The sequence below is a fragment of the Macaca thibetana genome, chromosome 14, assembly GCF_024542745.1.
Source record: "Macaca thibetana thibetana isolate TM-01 chromosome 14, ASM2454274v1, whole genome shotgun sequence".
Classification (NCBI taxonomy): Eukaryota; Metazoa; Chordata; class Mammalia; order Primates; family Cercopithecidae; genus Macaca; species Macaca thibetana.
In genome coordinates, this window is record NC_065591.1 from 77781962 (window position 1) to 77798218 (window position 16257).

The 16257-nt window shown below is 44.3% G+C and overlaps 1 pseudogene; it reads left to right on the forward strand.

The window, feature by feature from the left end:
- The first annotated feature begins 7173 nt into the window (after positions 1 to 7173).
- Positions 7174 to 8873, forward strand: LOC126934920 (tricarboxylate transport protein, mitochondrial-like; annotated as a pseudogene).
- The last annotated feature ends 7384 nt before the right edge of the window (positions 8874 to 16257 follow it).

The window sequence follows — 16257 nt, forward strand, 5'->3', positions numbered from 1 at the left end:
CTCAAATGCTGCTACCTTAACACTCTTCATTGTAGAAGTCAAAAACACTGGTCGTGTTACGTGGTAGTACCATCACCAATTGAACACCTTTGAGTTTCTCCTGTACTTAATTTTTGGAGACAAGGACTCACTCTGTCACCCAGGCTGGAGTGCAGTGGCACTATCATAGCTCACAGCATCCTGAAACTCCTGGGCTCAAGCAATCCTCCTGCCTCAAACTCCCGAGTAGCTGGGACTGCAGGTCTGTATCATCATGCCTCAACCTCCGAAAGTGCTGGGAATACAGGCGTGAGCCACTGCTCAGCCTCTCCTGTACTTTAATCTCCATTGTGTTCAGTGCTTTCCTGGACTCTTCCCATTCTCTCCCAAACCTTCCAACCATAACCTCTAAAAAAATCAATAAACAAGACAAACGCCACTGTTGAAGGTGTAAATGTCCAAGGGGTTCACCTTGCCTGCTGCCTAGACAGAGCCGATTCATCAAGACAGGGAATTGCAATAGACGAAGAGTAATTCACACAGAGCCAGCTGTGCGGGAGCCCAGAGTTTTATTATTACTCAAATCAGTCTCCCTGAGCATTCGGGTAGCAGAGTTTTTAAAGACAACATGGTAGGTGTGGGAAAGCCAGTGAGCTGGGAGTGCTGATTGGTCAGAGATGAAATCATAGGGAGTCAAAGCTGTCCTCCTGCACCGAATCAGTTCCTAGGTGGGGGGGGGGGGGGGCCACAAGATCAGATGAGCCAGTTTATCAATCTAGGTAGTGCCAGCTGATTCATCATGTGCAGGGTCTGCAAAATATCTCAAGCACTGATCTTAGGAGCAGTTTAGAGATAGTCAGAATCGTGTAACCTCCAGCTGCATGACTCCTAAGCCATAAGTTCTAATCTTATGGCTAATGTTAGTCCTACAAATGCAATCTACTCTGTAGGCAAGAAGGAGGTCTGCTTTGGGAAAGGGCTGTTAATCATGTTTGTTCTAAACTATAAACTAAGTTTTTCCCAAAGTTAGTTGGGCCTCTGCCCAAGAATGAAAAGGACAGCTGGGAGATTAGAAGCAAGATGGAGTCGATTAAATTAGATCTCTTTTGCTGTCTCAGTCATAATTTTGCAAAGGCAGTTTCAAAGGTGTTTTTTCTTTTTGAGACAGGGTCTTACTGTCATCTAGGCTGGAGTGCAGTAGCATGATCATGGCTTACTGCAGTCTTAGCCTCTCAGGGATCCTCTCACCTCACCCTCCCAAATAGCTGAGACCAGAGAAGCTCACCACCATGTCCAGCTAATTTTTTATTTTTTGTAGAGATGGTGTTGGGGGGAGGGTGGGAGGGTCTTACCATGTGACCTAGGCTGGTCTTAAACTCCTGAGCTCAAGTGATCTTCTTGGCTCAACTTCTTAAAGTGCTAGGATTATAGATGTGAACCACCACGCCCAGCCTGTTGAAGATTTCTTTTACTCTCTGGTTTTGACTGGCACCTGGCTTTCCCCAGAAAGACCTCACTTCCCCTGTAGCCCTCTCTAGTGGATGGTATTGATTCTTCTCTGCCCCCACATTCTGTGGGGCTTACATGCTTTCACCAATGCAATGCCTCTTGTAGACCACAATTCCACCAGTCTTATGAAAAAACACGCCTTTTGAAGCTCAGTATATATGTCACCCTCTACTACTATTCTTTGCTATAATTTTCTAACTCTTCTTATCACTCTTCTCCATAATCTTTAATTTGGCACCTGGTTCACAGGCCTCTTTTCCACTCTACTCCATTCCCTAACATATCCATCTATTGAGATACCTATTAGACATTCATGAATATAAAATTGTTGCATGTATGTGTGCTTCCATTTGACCATTCCACATCGACTCTCTACTCTTATCTCTGTGTCCCAAATGGTGACCTTTATGGACTGCATCAATGTCCTTTGCTTCTAACCTCCAACTGAGTTTGTTTAATGGGAGTTTTTAGCAGGAGATCAAAGAAAGTGAGAAGGGTGAGATTTCTTCCCCCAGCTCTTTCTCTACCAGGTCATGTAGATTAGCAGGGTCCCTCTATCAAAGGTCACTATTCCTGTTGGAAGGCTCACCTAACAAAGGTTGAACATCTCTAATGTGAAAATCCAAAATCCTAAGTGTTTCAAAATCTGAAACATTTTAAGCACTGACACAATGCTAGAAGAAGTGGAAAATTCCGCACCTGACCTCATGTGATGATGGGTTGCAGTAAAAACTTTGTTTTGTGCACAAAAAAATAATTTAAAACAGTATATAAAATTACCTTCAGGTTATGTGTATATGGTGTATCTGAAACACAAATGAAGTTTGCGTTTGGACTTGGGTCCTACCCCCAAGATATCTTATGTATATGCAAATATTCCAAAATCCTAAAAAATCTGAAACCTGAAACACTTCTGGTCCCAATCATCTCAGACAAGAAATAATCAGTATAGCTACTCTCTAGGTCTGGTAAGTGCTCCCTCCCTCTGCCCCTTTAGACCCAGGAGTGGAACAGTTCCCATCTGTTGATAGCCCCAGGGAATGTTACCATTCCTGTTGGTTTTCCTTGATCCTGCCCACACCTTTTTATATATTGCCTTTGTTAAATTTTCTCCAGGTATCCTGTTTGAATGTGTCCTTTGTTTCCTGCTAGGAAAGGTCAAGGCTGGAGATTCAGATCTGGGAATCAACAGCCCAGAACTGAATTTAAAGCCATGAAAACCTAAATGACATAACCTAGGGACTGAGTGTCAATAGAGAAGAGAGACATGGATACACCTGGAATACTTCATTCTGTACGTGTGGGCCCTGAAACTAAAAGGTATCACTCTCAAGAGATTTCAGAGCAGAGGTGGACTGAATCTAAGTAAAATGGCAAACTAGCCCTGACCCAGCTCAATTCTTTTTTTTTTCTTCGCTCTCCTCTCTTTCCCTCCCTTCTCCCTCCTCACTCACCAACTGCACATGGCACCTACTCCTCACCAGAGCCTCTCGATTCCCCCACTCAATTCTTGATTGGTTTGAGGTGATTTTCCCCTCACCTAATATAACTTACAGAGGATAGATTCTTTTTCTCTGGGGAATAAAGAATACCAACCCAGACACTATGCACCTTGTATACACAATGTTCAGCACACTAAACTTTATACCTGTGTGTGCGTGTGCATGTACAGTTCAAAGAAGCAGGAAAATAAGACTAAGAATCAGGAGGAAAAGCAAACAAGGCATGCCCACAGATGATCCAGCTATTTGTCAGTAGGCTAGGACTTTAAGAATAATATTATATGGTGGCTGGCAAGATGGCCAAATAGGAACAGCCCTGGTCTGCAGCTGCCAGTGAGATCAACACAGAAGGTGGGTGATTTCTGCATTTCCACCCGAGGTACCCAGCTCATCTCACTGGAACTGGTTAGACAGTGGGTGCAGCCCACAGAAGAGGAGCTGAAACAAGGTGGGGCTGAAGCACAAGGGGTCAGGGAAGCCATGAGGGACTGTGCAGTGAGGAATGGTGCATTCTGGCACAGATACTCTGCTTTTCCCATGGTCTTCGCAACCTGCAGACCAGGAGATTCTCTCAGGTGCCTACACCCCCAGGGCCCTGGTTTCAAGCACAAAACTGGGTGGCCGTTTGGGCAGACTCGGAGCTAGCTGCAGGAGTATTTTTTTCATACCCCAGTGGTGCCTGGAATGCCAGCAAGACAGAACCTTTCACTCTCCTGGAAAGGGGGCTGAAGCCAGGGAGACAAGTGGTCTAGCTCAGCAGATCCCATCCCCACAGAGCCCAGCAAGCTAAGATCGACTGGCTTAAAATTCTTGCTGCCAGCACAGCAGTCTGAAGTCAACCTGGGACGCTCGAGCTTGGTGAGGGGAGGAGCATCCGCCATTACTGAGGCTTGAATAGGCAGTTTTCCCCTCACGGTGTAAACAAAGCCACTGGGAAGTTCGAAGTAGGCAGAGGCCACCACAGCTCGGCAAAGCCGCTGTAGCCAGACTGCCACTCTAGATTCCTTCTCTCTGGGCAGGGCATCTCTGAAAGAAAGGCAGCAGCCCCAGTCAAGGGCTTATAGAAAAAAGTCCCATCTCCCTGTAACAGAGCACCTGGGAGAAGGGGCGACATTGGGCACAGCTTCAGGAATCAACAGACACCTCATAGAGAAGAGCTCCAACTGGCATCTGGCAGATGCCTCTCTGGGATGAAGCTTCCAGAGGAAGAAAGAGGCAGCAATCTTTGCTGTTCTTCAGCCTCCACTGGTGATACCCAAGCAAACAGGGTCTGGAGTGGACCTCCAGCAAACTCCAGCAGACCTGCAGCAGAGGGGCCTGACTGGTAGAAGGAAAACTAACTAACAGAAAGGAATAGCATCAACATCAACTAAAAGGACCTCCACACAAAAACCCCATCCGAAGGTCACCTACATCAAAGACCAAAGGTAGATAAATCCACGAAGATGAGGAAAATCAGCATGAAAAAGCTGAAAATTCCAAAAATCATAATGCCTCTTCTCTTCCAAAGGATCACAACTCCTCGCCAGCAAGGGAACAAAACTGGACAGAGAATGAGTTTGATGAATTGACAGAAGTAGGCTTCAGAAGGTGGGTAATAACAAATTCCTTTGAGCTAAAGGAGCACGTTCTAACCCAATGCAAGGAAGCTAAGAACCTTGAAAAAAGGTTAGAAGAATTGCTAACTAGAAGAACCAGTTTAGAGAAGAACATAAATGACCTAACGGAGCTGAAAACCACAGCACGAGAACTTTGTGAAGCACACACATGTATCAATAGCCGAATCAATCAAGCAGAAAAAATATCAGAGATTGAAGATCAACTTAATGAAATACAGCAAGAAGGCAAGATTAGAGAAAAAAAGAATGAAAAGGAATGAACAAAGGCTCCAAGAAATATGGAACTATATGAAAATGACGGGGAGAATGGAACCAAGTTGGAAAACACTCCTCAGGAGAACTTCCCCAACCTAACAAGACAAGCCAACATTCAAATTCAGGAAATACAGAGAACACCACAAAGATACTCCTTGAGAAAAGCAACCCCAAGACATATAATCATCAGATTCACCAAGGTTGAAACGAAGAAAAAATTGTTACTGGCAGCCAGAGAGAAAGGTCAGGTTGCCCACAAAAGAAAGCTCATCAGACTGACAGCAGATCTCTCTGCAGAAACCCTACAAAGCCAGAAGAGAGTGGGGGCCAATATTTGACATTCTTAAAGAAAAGAATTTTCAACCCAGAATTTCATATCCAGGCAAGATAAGCTTCATAAGCAAAGGAGAAATAAAACCCTCTACAGACAAGCAAATGCTGAGAGATTCTGTCACTACCAGGCCTGCCTTACAGGAGCTCCTGAAGGAAGTACTAAATATGGAAAGGAAAAACCGGTACCAGCCACTGCAAAAACATACCAAATTGTAAAGACCATTGACACTATGAAGAAACTGCATCAACTAACGGGCAAAATAACCAGCTAGCATCATAATAACAGGATTAAACATAACAATATTAATCTTAATGTAAATGGGCTAAATGACCCAATTAAAAGACACAGACTGGTAAATTGGATAAAAAGGCAAGATCCATCAGTGTGCTGTATTCAGGAAACCCATCTCACGTGCAAAGATACACATAGGCTCAAAATAAAGGGATAGAGGAATATTTACCAAGCAAAAAAAAAAAAACAGGGGTTGCAATCCTAGTCTCTGATAAAATAGACTTTAAACCTACAAAGATCAAAAAAGACAAAGAAGGGCATTACATAATGGTAAAGGGGATCATGCAACAAGAGCTAACTATTCTAAATATATATGCACCCAATACAGAAATACCCAGATTCATAAAGCAAGTTCTTAGAGACCTATGAAGAGACTTAGACTATCACACAATAACAGCGGGAGACTTTAACATCCCACTGTCAATATTAGACAGATCAACGAGACAGAAAATTAAGAAGGATATTCAGGACTTGAACTCAACTCTGGACAAAGTGGACCTAATGGACAGCTACGGTACTCTCCACCCCAAATCAACAGAATACACATTCTTCTCAGCACCACATCACACTTATTCTAAAGTTGACCACATAATTGGAAGTAAAACACTCCTCAGCAAATGCAAAAGAACGGAAATCATAACAAGCAGTCTTTCAGACCACAGTGCAATCAAATTAGAACTCAGGATTAAGAAACTCACTCAAAATCACACAACTACATGGAAACTGAACAACCTGCTCCTGATTGACTACTGATAACGAAATTAAGCCAGAAATAAATAAGTTACTTGAAACCAATGAGAACAAAGACACAATGTGCCAGAAGCTCTGGGACACAGCTACAGCAGTGTTTAGAGGGAAATTTATAGCACCAGATGCCCACAGGAGAAAGTGGGAAAGATCTAAAATCGACAACGTAACATCACAATTAAAAGAACTAGAGAAGCAAGAGCAAACACATTCAAAAGCTAACAGAAGACAAGAAACAACTAAGATCAGAGCAGAATTGAAGGAGATAAAGACACGAAAAACCCTTCAAAATATAAAAATTAGCTGGGCGTGGTGGCATGTGCCTGTCGTCCCAGCTACTCAGGATGCTGAGGCAGGAGAATGGTCTGAACCAGGGAGGCGGAGGTTGCAGTGAGCTGAGATCGCACCACTGCACTCCAGACTTGCGACAAAGCAAGACTCCATGGCAAAAAAAAAAAAAAAGAAAAAAAAATTAATGAATCCAGGAGCCGGTTTTTTGAAAAGGTTAACAAAATAGACTGCTAGCCAGACTAATAAAAAAGAAAAGAGAGAAGCATCAAATAGACACAATAAAAAACGATAAAGCGGATATCACCTCTGATCCCACAGAAATACAAACTACCATCAGAAAATACTATAAACACCTCTGTGCAAATAGACTAGAAAATCTAGAAGAAATGGATAAATTCCTGGACACATACACTCTCCCAAGACTAACCTAGGAAGAAGTTGAATCCCCGAATAGGGATTTAAAGATAAATATGTAACTTTAAATTCATGTATTAAAAGAGAAAGGCTGAAAAATCTTAAGCTGTTACCTTAAGGATTGTGAACCTCGAAAATTTCAGGCAGGTCTCAGTTAATTTAGAAAGTTCATTGGGCGGAGTTCAAAAGTCTCGGACCCGAGGCCGCCACTGCGCGCAGCCTCCTGCCCGCCATGGCCGCGCCTCGAACCCCACGCGCTCTGGCGGCCGCCGCGCCCGTGTCTGGCAAGATCAAGCTGACGCTCCTGGGGAAGACGATCCTGGCAGGCGGCCTGGCGGGCGGCATCGAGATCTACATCACCTTCCCCACCCAGTATGTGAAGACGCAGGGCAGCTGGACTAGCGCTCGCACCCGCTGCGGTACCAGAGCCTCCGGGACCGTTGTGGCCGAGTGTCTGCAACCATGGCGTCCTGGGCCTGTACCGCGGCCTCAGCTCCCTGCTCTACGGCTCCATCCCCAAGGCGGCCGCCAGGTTCGGAATGTTCTGGTTCCTCAGCAACCACATGCGGGTTTCCCAGGGACGCTGGACAGCACGCGCGGGCTGCTGTGCTGCCTGGGCGCTGGAGTGGCTGAGGCCGTGGTGATCATGTGCCCCATGAAGACCATCAATGTGAAGTTCAGCCTCCACACCTACCTAAACCCCCAGTACAGAGGATTCTTCCGCGGGTTAGGAAGATTGTGCGGTAACAAGGGCTGAAGGGGATGTATCAGGGCCTCACAGTCACGGTGCTGAAGCAGGGCTGGAATCAGGCCATCTGCTTCTTCGTCATGACATTCCCTGCACAGTTGGTACGGAGGGGACAACCCCAACAAGCCTATGAACGTGCTGATCACTGGGGTCTTCGGAGCCATGGTGTGCACAGCCAGCGTCTTTGGAAACACTCCTCTGGACGTGATTAAGACCCGCAGGTAGGGCCTGGAGGCGCACAAATACCGGAACTCGATGGACTGCCTCTGGCAGATCCTGAGAAAGGAGGAGCTCAAGGATTCTACAAGGGCATTGTCCCGCTCCGGGCCAGGTCAGCCTGGTTGTGGCCATAGTGTTTATCATCTATGATGAGGTGGTGAAGCTGCTCAACGAAGTGTGGAAGACGGACTAAGCCCAGTGGGGCCACAGGGGACCGCCCCAGGCACCTCCAGAGGCCCCACCACCCTTGTCTCACATGATTCCAGTGCAGTAGTGCCAAAAGGCTCCTTCCTACATCCCTCGAGCTCTGTGACCTGGTCTGTGCATTGTGGCCATCAAGTCCATGTGTCCCATAGTGCCGTGTCTCCCCTGTGGTCTGTGTGTAACACCACCACTGTATCCCAGTGTCTGGCCCAGCCATGCTTGGTATGCATCTGACCTGTGAACCTGTGCCTACTTGTCCATGTGCTTACTGTGAGCCTGTGCCTGTGTTTCAGGTTCTGTGTCATGTGATCCCGTGCCCCGCCTCCTGGGGTGCCCTGTGGCCTGGGTCCCAGTCCGGTGCTTTTCACCCTCCACGGGCCTATCACTGCTGCCTCTGGGCCTGCTCCTGGCTTCTCCGCATTCCAGGGTCTGCTACACCCCCCGGCTCCCGCCTTTGGCCTTAACTGGCCCTTAGGCCCTCCCTCCACCCAGGACAGGGTGGCACCCACCACTCTCAGGACCACCGTGCCAAGGCAGAATTTTTAAAAAAAGATATTTTGCCAAGGTTGAGTACGCACACCCATGACACAGCCTCAGGAAGTCCTGACCACATGTGCCCAAGGTGGTCAGGGCAGTTTGGTTTCATATATTTTAGGGAGACATGAGACATCAGTCAACATATGTAAGATGAACAATGGTTCCGTCTGGAAAGGTGGGACAACTGGAAGCAGGGAGGGGGCTTCCAGGTCATAGGTAGATAAGAGACAAATGGTTGCATTCTTCTGAGTTTCTGATTAGCCTCTCCGAAGGAGGCAATCAGATACCCATTTATCTCAGTGAGTAGAGGGATGACTGAATAGAATGGGAGGCAGGTTTGCCTTGCCCTAAGCAGTTCACAGCTTGACTTTTCCCTTTAGGTTTGTGATTTTGGGGGCCCAAGATATTTTCCTTTCGCAGGATCAAGGGAAAAAAATAAATTCAAAGTAAAGGTAAGAAAATACAGATGAGAACACTGTTTCAGGAAAAACTGTCTCAAACTGTGTTTTTCCTTTACTTTCCCACCACAACAATCAACACAGAGGACCTTGTTTTAAAATTTTTATATTTTTTTACCCAAAACAAAAATAGTCAATAATACAGAAGACTTCTGTGCTCAAATGTGGGTTTTTCTGCTACATGCCAAGCAGTAGACACCAGCTGGGTGTTCTCCAATTCAGTTCCAACACGATCAACCTGGAGATGGTGTCAGAACCCACAGGGTGAGGGGGCTCCGTCCCCAAGACTGCCCCCCTTAAACCCCAAAATCAGAGTGGCGGGGAAACATTAGAGTCCTGCCTTGGGGCAATTGAAAGGAAGACAGGAGAGAGATTCTGTTTACTAAGGCCTGCTGGTTGGGTCTAACACATCCAACATTATAACAACAAAAGATTGTAACAAGGTGTTCCTAGAACAGGTAATTTTAAAAAAAAGAAAAAAAACCCACAACAATGGATATGGGAATGATGAACCAGGAATTACAGATGGAAACTATATATCATTAACACCACAAGCAGAAACCAATTAAAGAGAAAGCTGACGTACACAGGAGAAAATCAACAAACCCAAAAGTTGGTTCTGATAAACCCTAGTTTATCAGATGGGTTCTGCCTGATGGGTTCATCTTACCTGCTGCCCAGAAAGCCCAACACACTGAGAACAGCAGGTTTTTTGCAGCAAAGAAAGAGTTTAATTAGGCCGGGCATGGTGGCTCACGCCTGTAATCCCAGCACTTTGGGAGGCCAAGGTGGGCGGATCACCTGAGGTCAGGAGTTTGAGACCAGCCGGGCCAACATGGTAAAACCCTGTCTTTACTAAAAATACAAAAACTAGCCAGGCATGGTGGCACATGCCTGTAGTCCCAGCTACATGGGAGGCTGAGGCAGGAGAATCTCTTGAATCCGGGAGGCAGAGGTTGTGGTGAGCTGAGATCACACCATTACACTCCAACCTGGGCAACAGAGCAAGACTCTGTCTTAAAAAAAAAAAAAGAAAGAAAGAAAGAAAAGAGTTTAATTAATGCAGGGCTAGCCAAGCAGAAGATGGACTTTATTACTCAAATCAGCTTCCCAGATAACTCAGAGGCTAGGGTTTTTTTAGATAATTTGGTGGGCAGGGGGCTAGGGTATGAGTGCTGCTGATTGGTTAGAGATTACATTGTAGAAATGTAGAAACCAGTCCTTGTGTGCTGTGTCAGCCACTGCGTGGGGGCCACAAGAGTCATGAGCCACAGGTCCATGTGGAGTCAGTCAGTAGCCAGAGTGCAAAAGTCTGAAAACATCTCAAAAGACCCATCTTAGGTTCTACAATAGTGATGTTATCTATAGGAGCGATTGGAGAAGTCACAAATCTTGTGACCTCTGGCCACATGACTCCTGAGCAGTAAGGGATTATAGAAAATCTAGGGAACAATGGTTAGTTATCTTTACACCTACATTTTAGTAGAATTCAGTCTCCTCTCATAACCCTAATCTTGTGACTTTTCATTGGTCTTACAAAGCTGGTTTCAGTCCCAGAACAAAGAGGGGATGAGTTTTACGGAGGACTGTTATTATTTTTGCTTCAATGCTAAACTAAAAACTAAATTTCTCCCATTGTTAGCTTGGCCTATGCTGAGGAATAAGCAAGGCCAGCCTGCCTGTGAGTCTAGAAGCAGGATGAAGTCAACCATGATAGACTTCTCTCACTGTCATAATCTTTGCAAAGGCAGTTTCAGTTCAAAACCAGCCTGGGCAACGTAGTGAAACCCCATCTCTACAAAAATGTAAACATTAGCTGGGTGTGGTGGTGCATACCTGTCGTTTGTTTTAGCTACTTAGGAGGCTGAGGCAGAAGATAGCTTGAGCCCAGGAGTTTGAGGTTACAGTAACTTATGATCATGCAACTATACCCCAGCCTGGGTGACAGAGGGGGACCTTGTCTCTAAAAAAGTAAAAATAGACCAGGAGCAGTGGCTCACACCTGTAATCCCAACACTTTGGGGGGCTGAGGTGGGACGATTGCTTGAGCCTAGGAGTTTGAGACCATCCTGGGAAACACAGTGAGACCCCATCTCTACAAAAATAAGAATTAAAAAGTTAGCCAGGCCTTGATGGCATGTGCCTGTGGTTCCAGCCACTTGGGAGGCTGAGGTGAGAGGACTGCTTGAGTCCTGGAGGTTGAGGCTGCAGTGAGCTGTGATCATGCCATTGCACTCCAGCCTGGGTGACAGAGCAAGACTTTGTCCCCAAAAAAAAGTAAAAATTAAAAAAGAAAGGAAAACGTTGAAGAAACTAAACATCAACAAGAATACAGAGCACCTCAAACTTTCATATAATTGGTGGCGAGAATGTAACTGGGAATGAACACTGAAATATGTTTTGCCAGTATGTATTAAACCTGAACATGTATATACACATATATATATATATATATACTACATGATACAGCAATTCCACTTTGGGCTTTATATCCAACTGAAATGAATGCTTATGTTCACCAGAAGACATGTGTAAGACTGTTCCCAGCAGCTGTAATGATAATAGCTAAAAACTGGAAACAACCCCAATGACTATCAGTAATAGAACCTGTAAGTCAATTGTGCTATTCCCACTACTAAGCACTCAACAAAAAAAAAAAAAAAAAAAAAAAAAGTAAATTGTGCTTAATCACACTATGGAATATAACACCACATAAAGAAGAATAAACTACTGACACGTGTAGCTATAATATATAAGTGAATCTTACAGATGTAATATTGAAAGAAGGCAGACATACAGTATGATTCAATTTAATAAAGCTCAAAAAGAAGACAAGCAACAAATCTATGATGACAGAAGTCAAAACAGTGGCTATCTTTGTGGCGGGTAATGACTAGGATGAGACATGAAGGGCTTTTCTGGTTATCTTGATCTCAGTGGTAATTAACCTGGGTGTGCTCACTTTGTAAACATTCATCAAGCAGGACTCTTAAGGTTTGTGTATTTGACGGGTGGATCTTACACTTCAAAATGGAGTGAAGTTGCCATTTTTAAAAGAATGGTAAACTTGTTATAGATAAAATTTATCTCTATTTTTCTCAGAAAAAAAAAAAATTACTTTCCACTGGGACAAATCAAACTGGGACAAATCAAACAGCTTCTAGTAACCAACAAAAACAGCCTATGTGGCAACTCTGATTTCAGCAGGTCAACAGAAATTGATTTTTTCTCTCACACTTGGAGAGTTTGGATCATGAGATTAAAGCAAGTCAGTCATAACATGGTAAGAATCTCACCTAATTTGTTAGTTGTGGCCGTTTTTCAGTCCACAATCTGAGTCAGAAGAAAATATCAAGTGACTATATAAGGAAAACGCCTGTGCTTCCAAGACAAGGATACCCTCTCTCACCACTCCTATTCAACATAGTATTGAAGTTCTGCAAGGGCAATTAGGCAAGAGAAAGAAAGAAAGTGTATTCAAATAGGAAGAGAGGAAGGCAAATTGTCTCTGTTTGCAGATGACATGATTGTACATTTAGAAACTCCATTGTCTCAGCCCAAAATCTCCTTAAGCTGATAAGCAACTTCAGCAAAGTCTCAGGATACAAAATCAATGTGCAAAAATCACAAGCATTCTTGTACACCAATAATAGACAGAGAGCCAAATCATGAGTGAATTCTCATTCACAATTGCTACAAAGAGAATAAAATACCTGGGAATACAACTTACAAGGGATGTGAAGGATTTTTCAAGGAAAACTACAAACCACTGCTCAAGGAATTAAGAGAGGACACAAAAAAATGGAAAAACATTCCATTTTCATGGATAGGAAGAACCAATATCATGAAAATGGTCATACTGCCCAAAGTAATTCATAGATTCAGTGTTATCCCCATCAAGCTACCATTGACTTTCTTCACAGAATTAGAAAAAACTACTTTAAATTTCATATGGAACTAAAAAAGAGCCCATATAGCCAAGACAATCCTAAGCAAAAAGAACAAAGCTGGAGGCATCACGCTACCTGATTTCTAACTATACTGCAAGGCTATACTAACCAAAACAACATGGTACTGGTACCAAAACAGATATATAGACCAATAGAACAGAACAGAGACTTCAGAAATAACGTCACACAACTACAACCATTTGATCTTTGACAAACCTGACAAAAACTAGCAATAGGGGAAAGGATTCCCTATTTAATAAATGGTGTTGGGAAAACTGTCTAGCCATATGCAGGAAACTGAAACCGAATCCCTTCCTTACACCTTATACAAAAATTTACTCAAGATGGATTAAAGATTTAAATGTAAGACCTAAAATCATAAAAACCCTAGAAGGAAACACAGATAATACCATTCAGGACATAGGCATGGGCAAAGACTTCATGACTAAAACACCAAAAGCAATGGCAACAAAAGCCAAAATTGACAAATGGCATTTAATTAAACTAAAGAGCTTCTGCACAGCAAAAGAAACTATCATCAGAGTGAACAGGCAACCTACAGAATGGGAGAAAATTTTTGCAGTCTATCTGTCTGACAAAAGGCTAATATCCAGAATCTGCAAGGAACTTAAACAAATTTACAAGAAAAAAACAAAGAACCCCATCAAAAAGTGGGTGAAAGATATGAACAGACACTTCTCAAAAGAAGACATTTCTCCAGCCAACAAACATGAAAAAAGGCTCATCATCACTGGTCATTAGAGAAATGCAAATCAAAACCACAATTAGGTACCATTTCATGCCAGTTAGAATGGCAATCATTAAAAAGTCAGGAAACAACAGATGCTGGAGAGGATGTGGAGAAATAGGAACACTTTCACTTTTACATTGTTGGTGGGAGTGTAAATTAGTTCGACCATTGTGGAAGACAGTGTGGTGATTCCTCAAGGATCTAGAACCAGAAATACCATTTGACCCAGCAATCCCATTACTAGGTATATACCCAAAGGATTATAAATCATTCTACTATAAAGACATATGCACATGTATGTTCATTGCAGCACTATTCACAATAGCAAAGACTTGGAACCAATCCAAATGCCCATCAGTGATAGACTGGATAAAGAAAATGTGGCACATATACACCATAGAATACTATGCAGGCATAAGAAAGGATGAGTTCATGTCCTTTGCAGGGACATGGATGAAGCTGAAAACCATCATTCTCAGCAAACTAACACAGGAACAGAAAACCACTCGTAAGTGGAAACTGAACAATGAGAACACATGGACATAGGGAGGGGAGCATCACTCACCGGGGCCTGTCGGGGGTAGGGGTTAGTGGAGGGATAGCATTAGGAGAAATACCTAATGTAGATGATGGGTTGATGGGTGCAGCAAACCACCATGGCACGTGTATACCTATGTAAGAAACATGCATGTTCTGCACATGTATCCCAGAACTTAAAGTATAATAACAAAAAAAAGATAAATAAAGTAGGAGCTACTACATGCTAATTTTAATATTGGTAATAAAAAGCCCATTGGTTTATTATTAAGTGGTCATTTAATAGTGTCAATAAATTCTAAAACTGGAAAAAAGAAAAAGAAAAAGAAAATGGCTGTGCTTCAATCAGGAGTAGGCCAAGGCAGACATCTGATACAGCATGGCACAGCAGGTTTGGAGCACAGGCACACAATCCCATGCCCTATGTAATCACATTTATGTAGCCATTTAATGTAACCTGTTTGTACGAGCTTATATCTGGCTTTAAGCCACGGTTCCCTGTGACAAATATAACTGCACTACTGACTCTGTAGTAGAGGGGGAAAGAATAAAGTCATGTCCCAACTGCCTATGGGCCCTCAAGTGTTCTTTCAGCTACCTGCCGCCCATCCACCAGCTCCCTTCAGAGCCCAGCCTGAGTTGGAACCTGATAATTGTCATAGTCGGCAGGATTCTGAGCAGAATGAGCCCTCAGCCCCTGATGATCCAGAGTAAGGAGTCATGTGGCCCCAACATGTTATGGTACCCAGTGGCAGCAGTGCTGCTGGGATGGGCCCTGGTGGAAACATGGGGAGCAGTGGACAGGTCCTCTGTGAGCATGGAGAAGGTGCTGAAATACCTGGTAGCAGAGAGCACCAAGAAGGAGCACGCCTTTGCTGGCAGAATTGGATGGGCGCTTTTGACTGCGCTATGGGAAGTGTGCACTCGGCCCTGTAGGATACAACACAGGTCAGGGACCTCCAGGGGCAAGCAGAGTACCTGGAGTCCCAGATACACAGCTTGGAATGAGAATTAGGGGTTGTCGTTAGTGTGGGCTTGAGCCTATCATCCCAGTCGGAGACCCCCAACTCAGTCTGATACTGAGAAGGAAGACCCTCTATTATGGGCTCACCCAGTGGTCCATCAGGAAATAGAGCATGAACAGCCATTGGGATCCCAGGGGTGGGCTCATGGACCCCCTACCATGATGGAGAACATGTCATACACTGACTATACCCCAACTGAGTTGCAGGAATTAGGTAAACAGTGTTGGCAGCACTTAGGGGAACCGCTACCCACCTGGATGCTTTGCTTTTGGAATGAGGGAACCAAAGGTATCGTCTCCCCTGCCTCTGAAATGGAAAAGTTGGACTCCATTATGACCCATCCCTCCCTCCATCAGCAGTTGCAGGTGAGCAGGCAGTTATCACAGGGACAAGGTGAGCACACCCTAATTGAATGGCTGATGGTGGCCATACAAATGGTATGGAATGACACCAGAGAAATACCAGAAACTGTGAGTAAATGGCAGTCGTATACAGATTTGGTGCAAAGTAATTTGGGAGATGGGCATACAGCAGGCTATGTTCAATCTGAATACCCGAGGGCCAGATGATGAACGCTTTACCTCCCACATGAGGGACCTTGTATTGGGCTCTGCCCCGCCGAGTGCCTTCGGCTCCCTGACTGCTCTCCTCACTCCATATACATGAAGTGCCACATACATGAAGTGACTGCTGCTATGGCGGCCCTTGGGGAAGCAAAGGGCCATTAGTGGGACCTAGGAATCTACACCATGAAAAAAGGAACGGTATCCCTTCTGCGGGGGGCCACCTCACGGGACAAAAACGGGCCCCAGTGGATGACCCGCAAGTCACCAGATATGGATTGATTTGATTTTGGATAGGGTTGACCAAGAGAAAATTGATAGGCA